The sequence below is a fragment of the Xyrauchen texanus genome, chromosome 29 (genome assembly GCF_025860055.1).
Source record: "Xyrauchen texanus isolate HMW12.3.18 chromosome 29, RBS_HiC_50CHRs, whole genome shotgun sequence".
NCBI lineage: Eukaryota > Metazoa > Chordata > Actinopteri > Cypriniformes > Catostomidae > Xyrauchen > Xyrauchen texanus.
The window spans coordinates 39,155,277-39,176,011 of record NC_068304.1 but is presented as its reverse complement, the minus strand read 5'-3'; the positions used below and the strand labels follow the sequence as shown (position 1 = coordinate 39,176,011).

At 41.3% G+C, this 20,735-nt stretch overlaps 1 protein-coding gene across 1 annotated transcript in view; it reads left to right on the top strand.

Moving 5' to 3' along the window:
* The window catches only part of LOC127622725 (SH3 and multiple ankyrin repeat domains protein 3-like), a 236,979-nt gene that overhangs the window by 151,314 nt on the left and 64,930 nt on the right, over window positions 1-20,735 (top strand).

The window sequence follows — 20,735 nt, the reverse complement described above, 5'->3', positions numbered from 1 at the left end:
CCGGACAGGGGATGCTCTGGTTGACGTCTGCGGTGCGGCTCCAGTAGCGGATCCTGGCATAGGCCATATATGCAGCCGCCTAGGGCGGTAACGCTCTCTGGGGCAGCACGGAAGGGTACCTGCTTGGTACCCTGACTTGAAATCCTTGGTATGCCAAAAAAGAAAAACAGCTAAAAATTCAACTTTTAACAACTTTTATCCAAAGTGACTTACAGTGCACTTATTACAGGGACAATCCCCCCGGAGCAACCTGGAGTTAAGTGCCTTGCTCAAGGACACAATGGTGGTGGCTGTGGGGATCGAACCAGCAACCTTCTGATTACCAGTTGTGTGCTTTAGCTTTCACAATTATTAGCGAATGAGACCTGGTGAGAGTGAACTAGTTTGACCAGAGACTTTGGAATTTGGCCCAATTGCTTTTTAAAAGTTAAATGTTGGTTTACCTTTGTAGCCTTGCACTCTCCGATGAAATCTCCTTTGGTGGCACAAATGTCTACTGGACCTTTAGGAACATGCTCGTGACTTCGGGTCTTTAGCGAGCTCATGTGGGGATGTTTTGATTCTCCCAAAATGCATTTTTACTGTGTGGCTTCAGTTCATTGGAGCTTACTAACTGTAGCCTTGCTTTGAGATTTCAGATGATAAACGAATAAGAGGTAGACATCTATCTAACCCCCCTTACAAGGTTGAGATCTGCTACTGAAACATGGCATTTTCAGACTAGCATTTTTAGGGCAGACACAGGATTTGGGGAACAGTCACGTCTTAAGCAGACAAGAGTTTGATTCGGGAAGGTTGGAGTGCTTTAACTTCTGGTGCTGGTCTAGTTGCTTCATAAAGGGTGTGAAATCAGAGATCATTTTAAAGTAAAAATAAGTCATGCAATTATTGTACTCGTGCCCGTCACTAGCCAGAAGTGCCACCAATCTATAATTACAAAGATAACATAATCACAACCACCAAGTCTGAACAAGGGGAATGTCATGGACCTTCAAAATAAAGGCAGAGGAATGAAATGGCAAAATACATGTTAAGCTTTTGTCTGTTTATCAGGGACATAACCCTTTCATCTCTTCCTTTGTTATTAAGTTATTTATAACTGTTTACTTCTCTACAATTCTTCAACTCAGTCTTCACTGTCTCCATCTTTCTCCTTCTCTCTCATTTTCTAACAGAGGAGAATGTTTACGAGGAGATCACGCTTGGTAAACATGATGTCCTATGATCTCCACCTGTCAGTTCCTGATTCCTATGCTTCCTGCATCCTGTATTTGCTCCCTGCTAAAGCTATTATTTGACATACAGTAAATATTGACAGATATAGTTCCTTGTCCATATAGCAAAACCCTGCTGAATAGACCAGCACATATGTTGTGGTTTGCATGCTCGTCTCTAGAATAGGATGCTGGTGGACTAGTGATCCCACATGCATTTAATCCAGCTGAACCAGCAACACCTCCTAGCTCATTTCATGCTGAAATTCATGCTGGTCTTTTCTGAAGTGTGTGATGTTTCTCTCTGGCAGAGTCTATCAAGGAAAGTGAAGAGGAAGGTAAATTCATCAGTGTAGTGCCCTGTTCATTGAATTGCTCTATGTAGGTTACTATAGGTCAGACTGAACTAGTACAAGATAGTAGACTACCTAAAGAGTAGTGCGTAGAATACCTGTAGATTTGCTTCAGATGGCTTGTGTATGTCAAAATGTCTTTACTGATGTTTAGAGGCAAACACACATTTACATTTATGCATTTGGCAGATGCTTTTATCCAAAGCGACTTACAGTGCCCAAAATATTACATTCCTTTAATCCAAAAACTAGATATAGGTATTACACAAACTGAAGAGCTCTTATTCTTAATAATTATTACAGGGACAATCCCCCCGGAGCAACCTGGAGTTAAGTGCCTTACTCAAGGACACAATGGTGGTGGCTGTGGGGATCAAACCAGCAACCTCCTGATTACCAGTTTTGTGCTTTAGCCCACTACGCCACCACCACTATTTAAGTGGTTAAATTTCACCTATTTTCAACAGTCGAAAGTAAAATGTGGGTCACATGGCTTGAGGCTAGTCTGAAATACAAATAATGTTGAAACAAGAAATGTTCTTTTATTTATTCATATGTCCATAATTACACTATTATTAAGAATAAGAGCTCTTCAGTTTGTGTAATACCTATATCTAGTTTTTGGATTAAAGGAATGTAATATTTTGGCTTTTATTCATCATTTGTGTTTTCTCTCTTCAGAGAAGTATTAGCAAAATAAAAAAATGTAGCCGGGGAAGTTTCTGAAATTTGGTCTTTAACTAGTCAGGTTGAGGTATTGTACAAGGCGACATCTTGCTTGTAGGTTTACTTCTGCAGCTCAGCTGTAGTTGTAGTTGTTAGAGTACAGCATTGTACAATGTGTGTCTGTTACCATATTCGTTATGAGAATTTCTCTGAATGCTGTCCTGCTTTATGTCATTCTTGTCTCGTTCACGTGATCAGGTTCCACCTGTACTTTTGCACAAGGCAATATTAAAACTTTTGTCCAGTTGAGCTCTATTAAAATGGCATTGGTGCTTAGAATGTGTTTTTGAGAATCAAGAGAGTGAACAGTTCATCCCAGTTTCCGGTCTCGTGGGTATTGTTATTTAAAATGTGTGGCTGAAGTGTGGAGGCGTGGGTGTCGCGCACATGATGTCATTAATGCATTGGGAGTGTGCCACAGCCATTAATCATGTTTGTGAATGTCTAATCTGGCTATTATTTTTAGCAGTTCCATTTTCATGCCTGTCTAATTGATTAATAAGTAGAGGTGTTTGAGACTAGAGGATGCTGGGAAAAAAATGAGCTCAGACGAGACATTCTGAGATACCTAAATTTTTGCAAATTGATTTTTACTTGGCACGTTGTATGTATCCCAGCAGAACACTAGAGACGCGACAATAACAATGACTTTTATTCACGTTCACACAAATCTCGAGGAAAACGGCAGATTATCAGTTCATAAACACTTGTTTTTTTGCCTTGTTCCACACAAAATGCTATCGTATGACATCTAAACACTTTTACTATAGTGCATGACTAATTTGAATTAATCAACTACATTTACAAGCTTGTTCGAGTATGATCAAATTGCACGTTACCTCAGATAAAGGAACGTTGCAAACACTTGCGATGCAAAGCGCTGGGCCACGAGTCCCGAGGAGCACGCATGACGACATGTGAGCCAGAAGTGTCATAGAAGAACCACACAATTATGTGGTTGTTTGAGCAATTGTGTTTTTCATCGAACATTTGCTTTTTCTGACACTATTGGTTAGGTTTAGGGAGGTAGGTTTTCTTGATTTACTGTAAAACTCGATAGAGCATTTACCTTAATGTCATCTATTTGGAAAAACAAACTCTCACACAGTGGACATTTTACTTCACAACTGTGGCAATACGAGTAAGGAGCCACATAATATCATTTTGCAAAAATTTTGTCACAGTCACGTAATTTTTTAGGATCCATTCCAAACTATTTGGGAGATGCCATACATGACGTCATCGCCTATAAAGAAGCATGAACCTTGAAAAATGGCTTAGATGGAGAAAACTGATAGAGGCCTCTTGACATTGTATTTTGGAACAATTTCTGTGTATGAAACTGTAAAGGGATCAATGGAAAGGAGGAGGCGAGAACCGGCTTTTCAACATAAATAATGGTTTAATTAACAACTTAAACAAAAGACAAACACACACATATACCAGACATGTCCGTTAACGATCTCTCTCTCTCCCGCACTATCCTCTGCAGTTGACCTTTATCCCTCTCGGAAGGCTTGATTAGCCTAATACGGGACCGGGTGTGTACGATCACGACAGAGAAACCAAAAGATTTCTTAAAGAAACTAGTTTCAGACCAGCTTCTCAAGCACCATAATATTACCTCTGATAATCTATAGACCAATCAGAATCAGATAGCCTTTGTTTTTTCTTTCATCCAACTCCCGAATAGCATGAGAAGGTTTGTCATTGACATGAGATGGCCTTTGTTACCAAGGTCCAAAATCAAGAGGGGGCTTGATGCAAAAATGCCAAAGAAAGTGACTAAAAATGCCCCCAGAATTCAAAATGTGGCGGCAAAAATGTCCCCGTAATGAGCTCTTAAGTGATGAAACAATATACAGTATTAAAAAAATATATATACATATATACTAACAATAAACCATACATCTACAGCATTTACTAAAAGTGTGCATGTGTTGTGAGGGTGCCGATGTTGAGCCTCAATATGCTCCACATAAAGCGACATATATTTCACTCTGTCACCCAATAAAAGTTGGGAGTGACTCTGCACAAATGCCCAGAGCTTGTGATACACAGGCATGAGTCAGCAGAAAGTCTCTTATGGCCATAAGCGATCTGATGAGATGGAACAATACAAACCTACATCAAAACCGGCATTCATTACACTCACACTCACTGTGCATCATATATCATCTGCATAACGACACAACCGCACAGACGACCATAAATCACAAATCGTAATTGCGCTTGACTGACGTTCATCTGCAACAGACTAGCTTTGTCTGTTTGTCTGACCTTGCACAACATAAATTAAACAGAATGCAAGTCATTACGACTCATAAATATGCCCAGACTAGGCCTGGGCATCGCCACCTAGGCCTCATGATAGGATACACACCACTATATGTTTCGATTCATTATGTTGTAATGCATTACAGTATTATAATTGGATTACAGTTGAAATGGCACCAAATGCAGTTTTATATAAATGTAAATCTCGAAACTCAAATCGAATTTAATGAGTCATGTTTGAAGCTGTTGTAAAACAATCAAACAGTGCTACAATTGTCCGAAGTTGAAGAAACTCCCATATAAACTCAGCAAAAAAAGAAACGTCCTCTCATTTTCAACTGCTTTTATTTTCATCAAATTTAACATGTGTAAACATTTGCATGAACATAAAAAGATTCAACAACAAAGACATAAACTGAACAAGTTTCACAGACATGTGACTAACCGCAATTAAATAATGTGTGCCTGAACAAAGGGGGGGGGGGTCAAAATCAAAAGAAACAGTCAGTATCTGGTGTGGCCACCAGCTGCATTAAGTATTTCAGTGCATCTCCTCCTCATGGACTGCACCAGATTTGCCAGTTCTTGCTGTGAGATGTTACCCCACTCTTCCACCAAGGCACTTGCAAGTTCCCTGACATTTCTGGGGGGAGTGGAGTTATCCCTCACCCTCCGATCCAACAGGTCCCAGGCGCGCTCAATGGGATTGAGATCCGGGCTCTTCGCTGGCCATGGCAGAACACTGACATTCCTGTCTTGCAGGACATCATGCACAGAACGAGGAGTATGGCTGGTGGCATCGTCATGCTGGAGGGTCATGTCAGGATGAGCCTGCAGGGAGGGTACCACATGAGGGAGGAGGATGTCTTCCCTGTAACGCATAGCGATGAGATTGCCCACAATGACAACAAGCTCAGTCCGATGATGCTGCGACACACCGCCCCAGACCATGACGGACCCTTCACCTCCAAATCGATCTCGCTCCAGTACAGGCCTCGGTGTAATGCTCATTCCTTCGACGATAAACTCAAGTCCGACCATCACCCCTGGTGAGACAAAACTGTGGCTCATCAGTGAAGAGCACCTTTTGCCAGTCCTGTCTGGTCCAGCGAAGGTGGGTTTGTGACCATAAGCGACATTGTTGCCAGTGATGTCTGGCAAGGACCTGCCTGACGACAGACCTGCAAGCCCTCAGTCCAGCCTCTCTCAGCCCATTGCAGACAGTCTGAGCACTGATGGAGGGATTGTGCATTCCTGGTGTATCTTGTGCAGTTGTTGTTGCCATCCTGTACCTGTCCCGCAGGTGTGATATTCGGATGTACCGATCCTGTGCAGGTGATGTTACCTTCCTGTCTCCCTGTAGCGCTGTCTTAGGCGTCTCACAGTACAGACATTGCAATTTATTGCCCTGGCCACATCTGCAGTCCTCATGCAGCATTCCTAAAGCATGTTCACGCAGATGAGCAGGGACACTGCGCATCCTTCTTTTGGTGTTTTTCAGAATCAGTAGAAAGGTCTCTTTAGTGTCCTAAGTTTTTATAACTGTGACCTTAATTGCCGTCTGTAAACTGTTAGTGTCTTAACGACCGTTCCACAGGTGCATGTTCATTAATTAATTGAACTAATCACAATTAATTGCATATATCGATTTTTGCTATTTGGTAAATGGTCTGCACTTATATAGCACTTTTGTTGCGGTATGCAAAGCACATTACACTGCGACACACACACACACACACACACACACACACACACACACACACACACACACACACACACACACATACACATACACACACACACACATACACACATACACACACACACACACACACACACACACACACACACACACACACACACACACACACACACACACACCAATGACGGCAGAGCTGCCATGCAAAGCCCTAGTATGCCATTGGGAGCAACTTGGGGTTTAGTGTCTTGCCCAAGAACACTTTGTCATGTGGAGTCATGTGGGCTGGGAATCGAACCGCCAACCCTGCAATTAGTGGCCAAGCTGCTCCACCACCTGAGCCACAGCCGCCCCTTTTTGCATTGCATTATTGGGGCAGACAGGTAAAGCATTGATAAGACAATACAAAAAGTGGCTTTAGAGAGCAATAAAAATAATAGTGGCCTAGAGTCCACAGCAATCCATTTAGCATTTGAATTCATCAATCTGTCTGACATTTGTTTACAAGGCCTTTTCTAAGGATGTGTTAATGTACACATGCATCAGACAGATGCTTTTGGAGGTTGCATCATGTCATAAACAGTCTTTTTAGGTTTCTGTGTCAAGTTAAACGTATTTTGAAACGTAGAAAAACATGTCTAGAGATCCTGAATTCGGAAGAGCACAAAGTTCAGCTGTGTTTGTACATAAGAATGGGTTCTCAAGCAAGCCTGAGGCGGTGTCTCGTTTGGAAGGCTGCGTGCTCTGGAGGTCGCATTTGTCGGCTGCATACATCATCGAGGCTGTCTCGTTTCAGAAAAGCGAGTAGGACACTTCGAATGCAGCCTTCGAATGAGACCTTCTTTCATGGGAATTCGGTGGATGCATGAGGTGTATCCTTCGAGGGCACTCACAACCCACAATTCTTTGCTTCAACGCAAATGTCTAAAAAAATAACGCCAATTTGCCCGTAAATATGATGTTCAAATGCAAGGAATGTTAATTCGGATGTTAATCCGGAGGACGCATCCTTCCAAACGAGACACAGCCTGAGTTTGGTTTGTTCTATGGACAACTGTACATTGTCTATACAGTTGGAGTTTCGCTTACTGCCCCCTGCTGAAAACAGGTGGTACTTCAAGCTTGAATTGCTCCGATGCTAGGAATATTTCATATTACGGTCCAGGGTCATGACCAATTTTAACACGTCATATTTTATCAAATTAATCGCACTGAATGAATGTGTTAAAGGTGACTTTTGATATTCAAATTCAACAAGTTGCTGCTGCTAAGATAACTTGCAGAGACTACTAAATCTAACATCACATATAACAACAGCATATATGGGTTCTGTGAAACATAGCAAAATGTATGTTACCCACCTATCGAGAAGAAAAAAAATCAACTTCATCTGTCTTCAAGCCTTTTACCTCTCTGAGGTCTCTCCACCACTGAAAGTTTTCGCCGATGTTGACGCAGCTCCTAGCCCTCGACTAATCATAATCCTTATTTTTTGTTTATATTCATCTGACCTACTTCTCTTGGTCTGTTGGAGTTTAGAAAATTTGCATCAGCCAGATTTGCCCTCGCTCTTCTAATGAACTACCCTCTCGCTCTACCCCCACCCCCCATCCTGTGTACGTGCAAGAAACACCCCCTGTTGCTGATTGGCTGGAGTAGTGTTGTGTGGATCAGTCCGATCCACTTTGTATTTGTCCCATTTACAGAGCCAGGGCTGTGTACAAATACTATAATTTGTTTCCGTCCGCTCTCAGAAAGGACAGCTAGCAGACTGTTAGGAGGTATTTGCCAAGTATTGGGATAGAATTACTGAGTGCACCTTTAAATCAACAGCCCTAATATAAATCACTACTGGTTAACACATTTCTAGTATGTACCAGGGTATATACTATCATAATGCCCATCCTTACAGAAATGCAAGAATCTAAAGTATCGATGCAAAGAATTGTGAGATGACGAATGCATCAGCACAAGAATAATCAAGACAAACATATTCAATCATAATCCAACTCTCCAAATGCAAGAATTATTTTCAAGGCTGCATTTTACACACTGAACTGAGTCACATCTTTATGCATATGTTGTATATGAAATGTAATAAATGTCTATATTTGGCACATGTGTATCCCAGAGCATCGGCTTGGCAAAGTTGGACCGAGCACGAACATTTTCATCTCACTGAGAGTTTAACTTTGACAGTGAAATGTCACTTCATTTGGCGAGTGCACATACCACAGTGAAGCACAGACACCTGTTGCTAAGAGACAGGCAGATGTGCTCTTGTTTTTCGAATAACTACAGCTGTCGTTGACATAGTTATGCACTGTTCAGACTGTGAAAAGCGAGAGAGCGTGCACTTGGATCAGAAAGCGCCAGACCCTGTCTGCGGGCCAACAGGACAAGTGGCTGTTTACAAATGATCACTTTAAGCACAGCAACACGAACCGCTCCACAAATACTAGGAGCTAGTGGCCTCTTCAAAGACCAATTCTATTAAGAGTCTTTGAAAGGTAATAGGGCTCTGTTGGAGGAACCGGCCACTCGCTTATATAGCCTCAAAACTGTTGGAAAAACACAATTAAAGTGAATTGATTTCTGCAACTTGAAAAGAATCAAGGTTTTACTGTTGGCCAATGGGAAATCTTTAATGAGGTGGACAAACATGCCAGGAGGGTTAGAGTAATTAATTTAACACAGGTGGAAAGGGTGACCATTTAGGGTAGTAGCTCTGAATTGCCTTATACTAATACGATTTCTTTATTTGATAACATTAGTTAATGCACTATGAACTAACATGAACAAGCAATATAGCTGTATAAGCTATATATCTATTATATTACTCATTGTTTGTTCATGATACCTAATGCATTAACTAATGTTACCAAATGGAACCTTATTGTAAAGCATTCCCAATTTTTGTTGCTCTCACGGTATGAACATCTGTGACCCGTCACGGAAACCAGTGACACAAGTCGGCAGCACAACTTGTGAGCAAAATGAGAAACAAGTGTTTTTTTCCAAAATTGGTGATTTCCGCTTTTTTGCAGAATCTGTTAGTTGAGATCATGAAGAAGCCTCTCCATGTTTGAGATAACAGTATTGGTATATTTAAAAGCGTACATTTTGAGGTTGAAATCGGCTTGTTTTTCGGAGATTCTAGCATGCAGTAGGGGCGTGTCATTGTCTGTGTGTATTTCCGTACTGAATAGCCGCCGGCGCTTTTGCCCCCGCCCCCCTAACAGCGTGGCTACTTATTATACAGCGCTCTAGACGGCTCTATCTGATATCAAAATTCAATGAAGATGGACGCCGCAAAGAATGTCGCAGACGAGCTGAACCGTGGCCGTTACAACAAAAATGTTTTCAAGTACTTCTTCGACAAGCCGGATGCTTATGAACAAGCGTTCACTGATTCTGAAGACGATCTGAGCGACGATGAAAGTGGCATGATAAGACTGAATAATATCCCTAATCTACAACTGAGCGAAGATGAAGACGAGGAAGAATGTATCGGACTGGCGTCATGCGAATTATTGGACATTTAGAGGCAAACAGACGCACAGTGCAAACTTCGGAGATGGTTACATCCACAAAGAAGACCCCGACAAAGAGAAAGTGTGCCCGAACGACTTATTTCATTGGAGGCAACGAGATCTGCAAGAATACTTTTCTGTTTCTTATGGGGTGAGTTTCCATAAACATCAAAGTTTGTCGTTTTTTGTTCATTCTAAGAACACGTACACGTTATCTCATGTTTAGTCCATGTTTACAGGGGAGCTTTACAGGGGTATGGCTTATCTAAATGAGATGTAAATGAGCCCTATTGTCACTCCCAGCAGCAGAGAGAGGTGAGAACTGCACAATCTTTTGAGGCCGTTTTCTCCCCTTTTAGCTTTTTTGAGTGCCTACCTTCAAATGGCCACAACTTCTCCAAATATTGTCAGATTTCCATGTGTTACAAATCGTTGGAAAGCTTGGAGACTACACTTTCAGAATCTGTGAATAACTCAAAATGCCCCAAAACCGACTTGTGTCCCTACTTTCCGTGATCTGTGTTCGTCGCTTGGTAAGACTACTACATCAGTTCAACTCTTTTTCACTTCACTTCAACTCACTTTAACTTACTCCCTTTAAACACACGCATCATTCTTCATTGATAAGTAAATTGGTAATCGTTATTTCATCATGATGCTTTTCTCTGCCGTTTTACCTTCTAGTCTGGAGGAATAATGACTGTATGCTGGACAATGCATCAGCCACTTTGTCTCAGCCTCATATTGCAAAAAAACGGCTAAGAACTTTCTCAAAATGGCAAGCTTGTATCTGATTGGAGTCAATGTGCACTTAGCAAATAAGTGAACGAGAAAGGCAGCTGTGGCTCAGGTGGTAGAGCGGGTTGTCCACCAATCGCAGGGTTGGTGGTTTGAAGTGTCCTTGGGCAAGATACTAAACCCCAAGTTGCTCCCAGTGGCAGGCTAGCGCCTTGCATGGGCTCTGCCGTCATTGGTGGGTGAATGTGTATATAAGTGCAGACCATTTACCATATCCAGTATATTTTGCATTCTGGGTTATCTCTGATTTACCTGCTCCATAACATCACATTGAAAAAGCGAACTGTGGTTTGGTTGTTTTTTCTTGTCAATGAGATTGACGGCTTGACACTTTCATTTCCGCCAAATGACATCACAGAACCTACCAGCGTTTTGGTGCTGATGTGTGAATGGTAGCAAAATGGATTATAGATGATGCCGTTGCAGGTGTGAATAGCAGATGTGGTGCATTTACCAGGAAAGGCACCCATCAATTGTACTGCAACTTAACGGGTTTTATATGTGAAAGTGGCTAACAACAGTGACTGCGTGACATTTTCTCTAAAAAGCATTGCAAACGTCCGATATTGAATCTGAGAGATTGATTTGATCAACTGTGCTGGTGTAATCATGTCGTGCCTACATATGAGTCAACGTCTTGCTTAAAGCAGCTTGTGCTTGTTTGAGTGCGTCAGTGTGAGATGTATTTGATTCCAAGGTTAATGCGGCACTCATTGCAATTTGACTTTTCTGTCACAGCTGACCACCTGTATTCCTTCTCCGTTACCTCATCTGACCTTGCCCCAAACATTTGCGCCCTACCATCCACACCACCTGGCACACACATGTCTAAATATGTGCTCTCCATAAGCATTCAAATACACATTGTTTAAATCGTATAAGCACAAGACTGAAACATAACAAGTGTTAACATGAATTTAGTGCCTTATCTGTGTAAGTTATACATATGCATATTGCATACTGTATATTGTTTGTAAGCTTATACGGTGTTAGATGTGGTATTGAAACACGCTGCTGTAACAAGGCTGTGGTGGTATTTCTATGTGGTGTGAGCTTCCAAGCTAAATCGCTTATGCAAAGGCCTATTGTTCCCTAGGGCAGTCTGTACACACGAAAAAAAAGCCATCGATAAGGAATCCACGATTGATGTTCTGATTCGCCGGGACTTATTGATAGACTCGAGGAACGTGTGGGTGTGATGGGGCAGCGAGGGCCTTCCTCTGTCACAGCTTGCTGCTGACTGCACACTTCCGTCATTATGGTGATGTCCCTCCGTAAACAAACCAATGTAGTGTCTGTTTGCGGGTTTTAAACCCGGGGAAACTGTGCTGAGAATACATGCAAATGAGAAACGCTGCTTATTAACGCATGTTCGGTAGGCCTATTTTACTTTGCATTGAGCAAAACTGTTGTGAAGATGATTATCCAACTGGAATGTGATTGGCCAGGCTGCATACTCTATTCTGATTGGTTAATCACAGCATCCTGATATTTCTGAATCAAGACTGCACATCCGGGCATTTTAAATCTAGATTAGTTCCCCTGTCATCGGCGTATTGCAAAACATCTTTTCAACTTCTCGTTTTACTCTGTGATCTCTATAATGAGCTAATAAAATTATTTCAGTAGAAAGAAAGTCATTTTCAGATAATGAGCAGTCAGACGGTTATTTTGGCAAAATAAACATAGACAGGTTCATCAGAACTCCAAACTTTCTTTTCACATAATAAAATAATTTCAAAGCAAATCAGTATTTCATATCAGGTTATTTATTTATTTGTTAGGTGGCAAAATAATAATAAAAAATGTAAGGCTTACTGTATATTATCCCTTAGATATGTACATGTTTGCAGAAGTTATATCAAAGCATTATCACACTTGCAAAACTTTAAAAATATAAAACATTTTAGAAGTCTTTTAATATGACGTGGGTGCTTTTTTTAACCTTTGAGTCAAGTCACAATCAGCTGCCATTGTATTTAATTGACCAGTGGCCAGACAGACAAAAAAACAGACAGATAGATAGACGGACAGAAGGACGGACGGGTGGGTGGACGGACAGACAGACAGACAAAAAAACAGACAGATGAACAGACAGGCAGACAGACAGACAGAGATGGATAGGTAGACTGACAGAGGGGCGGGCAGACAGACAGACAGATGGGTAGACAGATAGACAGAAAAACAGACAGATAAAAAGACAGATATATAGATAGACAGACAGACAGATAAACAGACAGACAAACATATAGACAGACAGATGGACGGATAGACTGAAGGATGGATGGACAGACAGACAGCCGGATAGACAGAGAGATGGAAAGGTAGACAGACAGACAGACAGACAGACAGACAGACAGAGAGACGATGGATGTATAGACAAAGTCTTGTAATATGACGTGGGTGCTTTTTTAACCTTTGAGTCAAGTCACTATCTGCTGCCATTGTATTTAATTGACCAGTGGTTCTCAATTGTTTTGGTCATGCCCGCCTTAGAAAAAAATAAACATAAATAAACAAATAAATGTTTACATTTTTGCTGGATTTTTTTAACATCATATTAAAATTCAGTTTGCACTATTTTGCTGATTAATGAAAAGTTACAATCTAAAAAAAAACAATATTCTGAATACATTATTGTCATTTGGACTACATCGTTCTGTTATTTTATGGTCTGTTTCTCACGCATGACTTCAGGACATTTAAAATATAGTGCTCGAGTGATATGGATGACTTTTATGCTGCTTTTATGTGCTTTTGGAGCTTGACAGTCACATTCACAATCACGGTCCTCTCATCCCTCAATCTTGTTTTTCACGGATGAAAGAAGTCACTAATTTTGAACAAAGAAGAAGATGAGTAAAGATAGCAGAAATATACATTTTTGGTTGAACTATTATATATTAAAATTACTCCAGCCACAGTCTCACTTATTATTTATTATATTTTTAAAAATGGTTACATGTATACGGACATTATATACGAATCTGGCATGAGAAGGCGTCTTTATGTACAAAAGTGCAGCGCAGCGAGCGCATCTGACAGCACATACTGTGGGTATAAGCGCTCGGGCCATCGAGAGCTGCATGCACATGATTTTCATTTTTGCGTGAATTAATACTTTATACTTCATATGGACTTGTTAATGCAACAAAAGTTTCCCTGAAAATGTTTCTGTTTCACAAATAATTCTTCCAGGAAACTGTCATCACCCACCCGAGTTGAGGTTTGTCATTTTAAAATGTACTAAGTGTCCCACAGTCACACGGTGTTATAATCACTAACACACGAGGTTTTCGGATACAGGTGGGGTGAGGGGAGTGAGAGTGTTTCTGGGGAACTCTAGTACCTGTCTACCAGCTGTCAAAGAGAAACACTTTAACTGTGCTTTTAATCTTCTGTAACTTCTTTTATCTACTGCTTTGAGAGAGACTGAGAGAGGTAAGAGAGAGTAAAGGAGAGAAATACACGGTGCATTAATGACCGTTAATGTTTTAGGTTCAAATGTTTAAAGTAATGCTGCTTTAAAGAAGATATCATTGGGGGAAGGGAAGTGTATTCTTTGTTCTGACTGCAATCAGTGGTCCTTATTGAGGCAGACAGACCGATTCTGTTATTGTGCTGGATGGTGTAGCTTTTCATTTAGAGAATTGAAAATGAAACATGGATATATACAGTAAATTCACAGCGGTAAATTGACTGTAGTTTTACAGTGCAAGAATAGTTTTATATAAATTCAGACAGACAGACAGACAGACAGATTTATCTGTTTGTTTTCTTTCCATCTGTCCATCCGTTCGTCCGCCTGTCCGTCTCTCTGTCCGTCCATCCATATTTATGGACCGACAGACAGACGGACGGACGGGTGAATGGACGGACAGAGAGACGGACAGGCGGACGAACGGACGGACAGACAGACAGATAGATAGACGGACAGACGGACGGACGGGTGAATGGACGGACAGAGAGACGGACAGGCGGACGAACGGACGGACAGACAGACAGATAGATAGACGGACAGACAGAGACGGACAGAGGGGCAGACACACAGACGGATAGACAGATAGACAGAAAAACAGACAGATAAAAAGATAGATAGATAGATAAATAAATAGATAGATAGATAGATAGATAGATAGATAGATAGATAGATAGATAGATAGATAGATAGATAGATAGATAGGTAGGTAGGTAGATAGATAGACAGAGACGGACGGATGGACAGACAGAGACGGACGGGTAGACAGACAGAGGGGCAGACAGACAGACGGATGGATGGATAGACAGATAGACAGAAAAACAGACAGATAAAAAGATAGATAGTTAGATAGACAGACAGACAGATGGATGGACAGCTAGACAGAGAGACAGACAGACAGACAGATAGACGGACGGATGGACAGGTGGATGGATGAACGGACAGACAGACAAAAAAACAGACAGATGAATAAACAGGCAGACAGACAGACAGACAGAGATGGATGGATGGATGGATGGATGGATGGATGGATGGATAGACAGATAGACAGACGGATGGATGGATGGATGGATAGACAGATAAAAAGACAGATAGATAGATAGACAGACAGATGGACGGACAGACGGATAGAATGATGGAGAGACAAACAGAAAGACAGACATATAAAAAAACAGACAGACTGATAGATAAATAGACAGAGAAAAATAAATTGACAGACGGATAGATGGACATCCAAACAGACAGACAGACAGACAGACAGATTCAGACAGAATGAAGATTTACAGAACAGGAAAAGTTTAATAGATAGAAAGACAGACAGACATGATTCTCACAACTAATGTCTGTATGTTTGCATTTGTGTGTTTTCTGTTGCTTACATTCCATCATGGCAGTTTAATCATCAGATAACGATTGCCATGTTAACATGAGAAGCACTGATTCATTGTTCAGGGGACCGGCAAGGTCGCTTTCTTACTGAGCTGTAGTTTGTAAACATAGAGCTGGTGCGGGTGCCAGTGTGGTTGCATCAGAGGCTGAGAATAGTACACTCCGAATTCCCAGAGTGTGGCCAGATGGCATGAATTGAAAAAGAGAAGCCTCACGCGTAGGTGACAGGTCCGACTGTGATTAGAACAAAGAGTGGACTGAACCGGGCTCGGAAATGCTTTGTGAGAATCACACAGAAACTCATCTCGTCTGATTCATCCATGAAGAAAGCTGTCCAGGATTAGTAGACAGGCTGAATAACACAGAACCAGACTGACCAAACGGAGAAAGCAATTGATGAAGTTGGGAAGGAGGTAGAGAGAGAGAGAGAGAGAGAGAGAGAGAGAGAAACAAAAGGGGGTTAATTTGTTTCTCGCTGTGTTAGTTCATTATCAGGCTGGTGGGGGAGAGGACATCTCTCAGAGCGTGTAGCATGCCTACGGGCCAGATGAAGGGCAAGTTAATGCTAGCCAAATAAACACACACATGACACCTACTGTATTTGTCATTTAATACACAAACACACACTTTTGAACAATTGAATCAACTAAACATGATTATGAGTGACAAATAAACTCAGCTGCTGATTGACTTCCTGAACTATGAAAAAAATGCTTTGTCATAATAGAGTGTAACAGGTTTTCAGCCGTCTTGGTTCCGGAAGAATTTTTCACATACATTTTTTTCCATATGCATTTCATAAAATTCTTCATAAAAGGCCGTGAATTAAACTGTAAAGGGATTCAGATGGGCAAGGAGGAGTCGAGAACCGGCTTGTCAATATAAATAATGTTTAATTAAACTCAAAACAAAAAAGCACAAACATAAACACACACATGACGGACCTGCCTGTCATTCTCTCTCTCGAACCGTCATCACCGGCTGCCTTTATCCCTCGCGTGCCCCATCAGGCCGATTGGGGACCAGGCGTGCGACATTCCATTCCATTTAATACGAATGACCACCCACACACAATTATGCCTACAACATGAAGGTTTTAGATTCTCAAAAATGTCCCCTAAGAAAGTTGACATCAAGGATGTACAATTGTAAATGGGTTTAAGGTTGGCATAAGGACATGCCAACATGAGGTTGCTGTGTCGAGGCTCAAGGGCTTCACGGTTCATGTTGAAGAGTACAGCTGCTCTGAAAACAGCTTTTTTATTTATTTATAAAACAATGCCCAATTCTCACTACTTTGTAGGTCCTCGTGGTGGCACAGTTACTCACCTCAATCTGGGAGGCGGAGGACAAGTCTCGGTTGCCTCCGCATCTGAGACCGTCAATCGGCGCATCTTATCACATGACTAATTGTGCACCGCGGAGACTCACAGCATGTGGAGGCTCATGCTACTCTCCACGATCCACACACAACTCACCACACGCCCCACTGAGAGCGAGAACCACTAATCCCGACCACGAGGAGGTTACCCCATATGACTCTACCCTCCCTAGCAACCGGGCCAATTTGGTTGCTTAGGAGACCTGGCTGGAGTCACTCAGCACACCCTGGATTCAAACTCACGACTCCAAGGGTGGTAGTCAATGTCAATACTCACTGAGCAACCCAGGCCCCTTGAAAACAGCTTTTAATAACTGTGTTGTTGTCCATTAGAGACTTCTTCACAAAAGACATGTCCAAGCTGCTCTGTGTTGTGTCTTGCAGTCTTTTCCTTTCACCTTTCTTGTCTTATGCGGACTCCCTCCAGCTGCAACAAATCCGTTACTTTGATGTGCAGCTCATGTGTTCACTTATTTGTGTGCCGTCCCACTCTTTCATTTTCTCAGTATTCTCTATCACTCAATCCTTCCCTTTTTTCAATATTCTTTTTCCTCTCTCTCTCTCTCTCTCTCTCTCTCTCTCTCTCTCTCTCTTTGTTTGTTCAGCATCTAAACATAAATGCTCTGGAGTAAATCTGGTAAAGATTCAGGCTGTGGAAGAATGTAGAGCTACCAGAACATCTGCCCTGATGTTGACTGATTGTCTCTCTCTCTCTCTCTCTCTCTCTCTCTCTCTCTCTCTCTCTCTCTCTCTTACTTTCAAACATATTTTTAAGCTGGTGTTTTGTTTGTGCTTTTTTATCACACTAATTTCACCACTTAAATATGGGACCATTGACCTCACATATGGGACAACTTAGTATTGGCCAAAATATGGGACATCCCATTGGCAACCATACACCAACAACACCCTATCAGTGCCCTAGCAACCTCTACAAACACCTTAGCAACCGCATAGCCATCCCCTGGCAACCACATTCAACACCCTAGAACCCTACAGTATATACTATGTATATACAGTAATTGTAGCCAATGTCCTGTCCTTCACACCATTTTTAACTAAATTATATTTAATCATTGCAATTAATATGCACCAATATAACAATAAGCAGCCATATTTACCTATGTATATTTTTACAAAAACATTATCTCTCATCTTGGCTTCTCTCCTCATATCTTTTGTCATCTCACCTCCTCTCTTCTCTTCTTGTGTCTTCTATTCTCCTGTTGCCCCATCTCCTTGAACCAGACCTATTATATTCTCAGCCTAATAAGTCTAATTTCAACCTCATTTCTTGCCACTATTCAACTCTCTTCTAATTTTTCATTACAACTACAATTCCCGTTATTCACCCAGAGAGTCAGCTCTGATATCTTACAGATATGGCATCAAACAGTGTATGGTATGTGTGCTTGTGGACAGATTCATTTCATAAATGCCCAGCAGTGGTGTTGTGTGCTGCTCAATGAGAAAGACTGTTGTGGTTTTTGAATAAAGCAGCAAACTTGTTGGGATGCATCGCACACATACAGAGTCAGCATTCTGCTGCCTGCCAGTGTAACTACACAACAGTCTCTCTCTCTCTCTCTCTCTCTCTCTCTCTCTCTCGCACACGCTCTCGATCTAGCTTACTTCCTGTAATGTTTTAATTATGATTGTATGTAAATTAGCCTATTACATACGCCATTGCTCTCAATGCCAGGGGCTGCATACTGCTAAATAACAGTTTGTATGTGCAATACAGTCTCCTGAGCGATTACTCCAACATGACGGATCAATAATCCTGTGGATTGCAGTCAAATGTACAACCCCAATTCCGAAAATGTTGGGACAGTATGAAAAATGCTAATAAAAACAAGAATTTGTGATTTGTGATTTATAATCACCCTTTGCTATATTGAAATCACTACAAATAAACATTATATGATGATTTACCCGGTGAATTTCATTTATTTGTTTAGTTTTAATGTACAGTAATTTCAAATCAGATGATTGCAACACCCTCCAAAAACGTTGGGACAGTCGAGTGTTTACCACCGTGAAACATCACCATTTCTTCTAATAACACTTATTAAGCATTTGGGCGCTGAAGACACAAGTTTGTTAAGTTTAGAAAGAGGAATATTTCCCCATTCATCCATTATGCAAGTCTTCAGCTGCACAATTGTACGGGGTCTTCGTCGCCATCTAATGCGCTTAATAATGCGCCACACATTCTCAGTTGGAGATGGTCAGGACTGCGGGCAGGCCAATCTAGCACCCGCACTCTCTGCTTATTCCACCAATATGTGGTTTGTCCAGCTGGAAAATGCAGGGATGTCCCTGGAATAGACAGTGCCAGATGGCAGTTTATGTTGCTCCAAAATGTGTACATATCCATCTGCATTCATGGTGTTCTCACAGTGTGAAATAGAGGGGTTTTAGATTTAATTCGGATTGATTCGAAACGCTGCAGACAGTCGGTCAGAACTGTGTGTGATGACACTTATTTGAAGAGAATCAACAGGCAGTTTCCAAGTTCTTTCAATGAGTTTACTGAAATTCACTTCGTTGGGCATACATGTGTGTGGTTCTGTAACAAATTAACACAGTAAATAAACTTAGTACACATTCTTATTCACAACATAAATACCCAATTGAATATACAACAATACCCTGCAAGTCTACGTAGACTACCAGAACAAAAGGTAATAATAATAAAGTAGGTAAATTACACTGTTGTTTGGTTACTCTCCATTTGCCCACAGGGTTGCGCCACCAAACAATAAATAGTGTCTATCTAAACATCAGTAGACATGAACGTTGCGAAACTAACTGACCATTACGAAAATCTTCAACGCAATACCTTGAATTGCATGTAAACATCATTAAACAATAATAATAGTGTGCAATAGAGATTCAAACATACAGTGAAGCACAGTCCTCAGACACTCATAACATTCTAGATTTAATATTAATGAAGGTGCAATGTCGCTAGTTTTATACTATGATGCATCAGATCAAACAACTGATCACGAACTGAAAGTCCACTTGCACTTACTTTATATGCATGCACACCATATCCCATATCCCTAAAACTCAAAAGTACTACCAAAGAACAGTAATTAAACTAACTAGAGTGAAGTTAGCGAACTGTTCTCTCTAACTTGCTATATTGCATCTGCTCTACGCTCACGTTGGGTTTTCACTTCAAACACGTGAGGCTGCAGTAACAAGCAATCTGATTGGTCAGAATTCTCCATCACGTCTGAGAATACCTGGACCTTTTGAACACAGTGTGAGATAACCATGCCATAGACACTGACACACCCCTGGCCCATACAGACACTGGCTTTTTGACCTGACTCTGATAACAACTTGGATGATCCTTTTCCTCTTTGGCCTGGAGAACATGACGCCTGTTTTTCAAAACTCATCGGACCAAAAAACACAGTTCTACTTTCCATCTAAGTTGAGAGCGAGCCCAGAGAAGTCGGCATCGCTTATGGACAGTGATGATGTACGGCTGCTCCTTTACATATTAAAGTCTTAACTTGCATCTGTGGATGCAGCGGTGAGTGGTGTTGACTAACAGAGGTTTACTAAAGTAATCCCAAGCCCATGTTCATGATATCCATTACAGATGAATGTTGTTTTTAAGACCGTGACGTCTGAGGGATCAGAGATCACATGCATATGGAAGTGCTTTTCATCTTATCTTTTACGCACCATGATCTAACCAGATTCCTTGACTCTTTTAACTACAGTATATTGTGCACTGTAGAGGGTGAAATGCCTGAAATCCTTCCAATTTGTCTTTGGAGAACATTGTTCTCAAAGTGCCGGATTATTTGCAGAATAAAAAGCAACAACTGTCAGTGCCAATATTGACAAAACAGAACCAATTA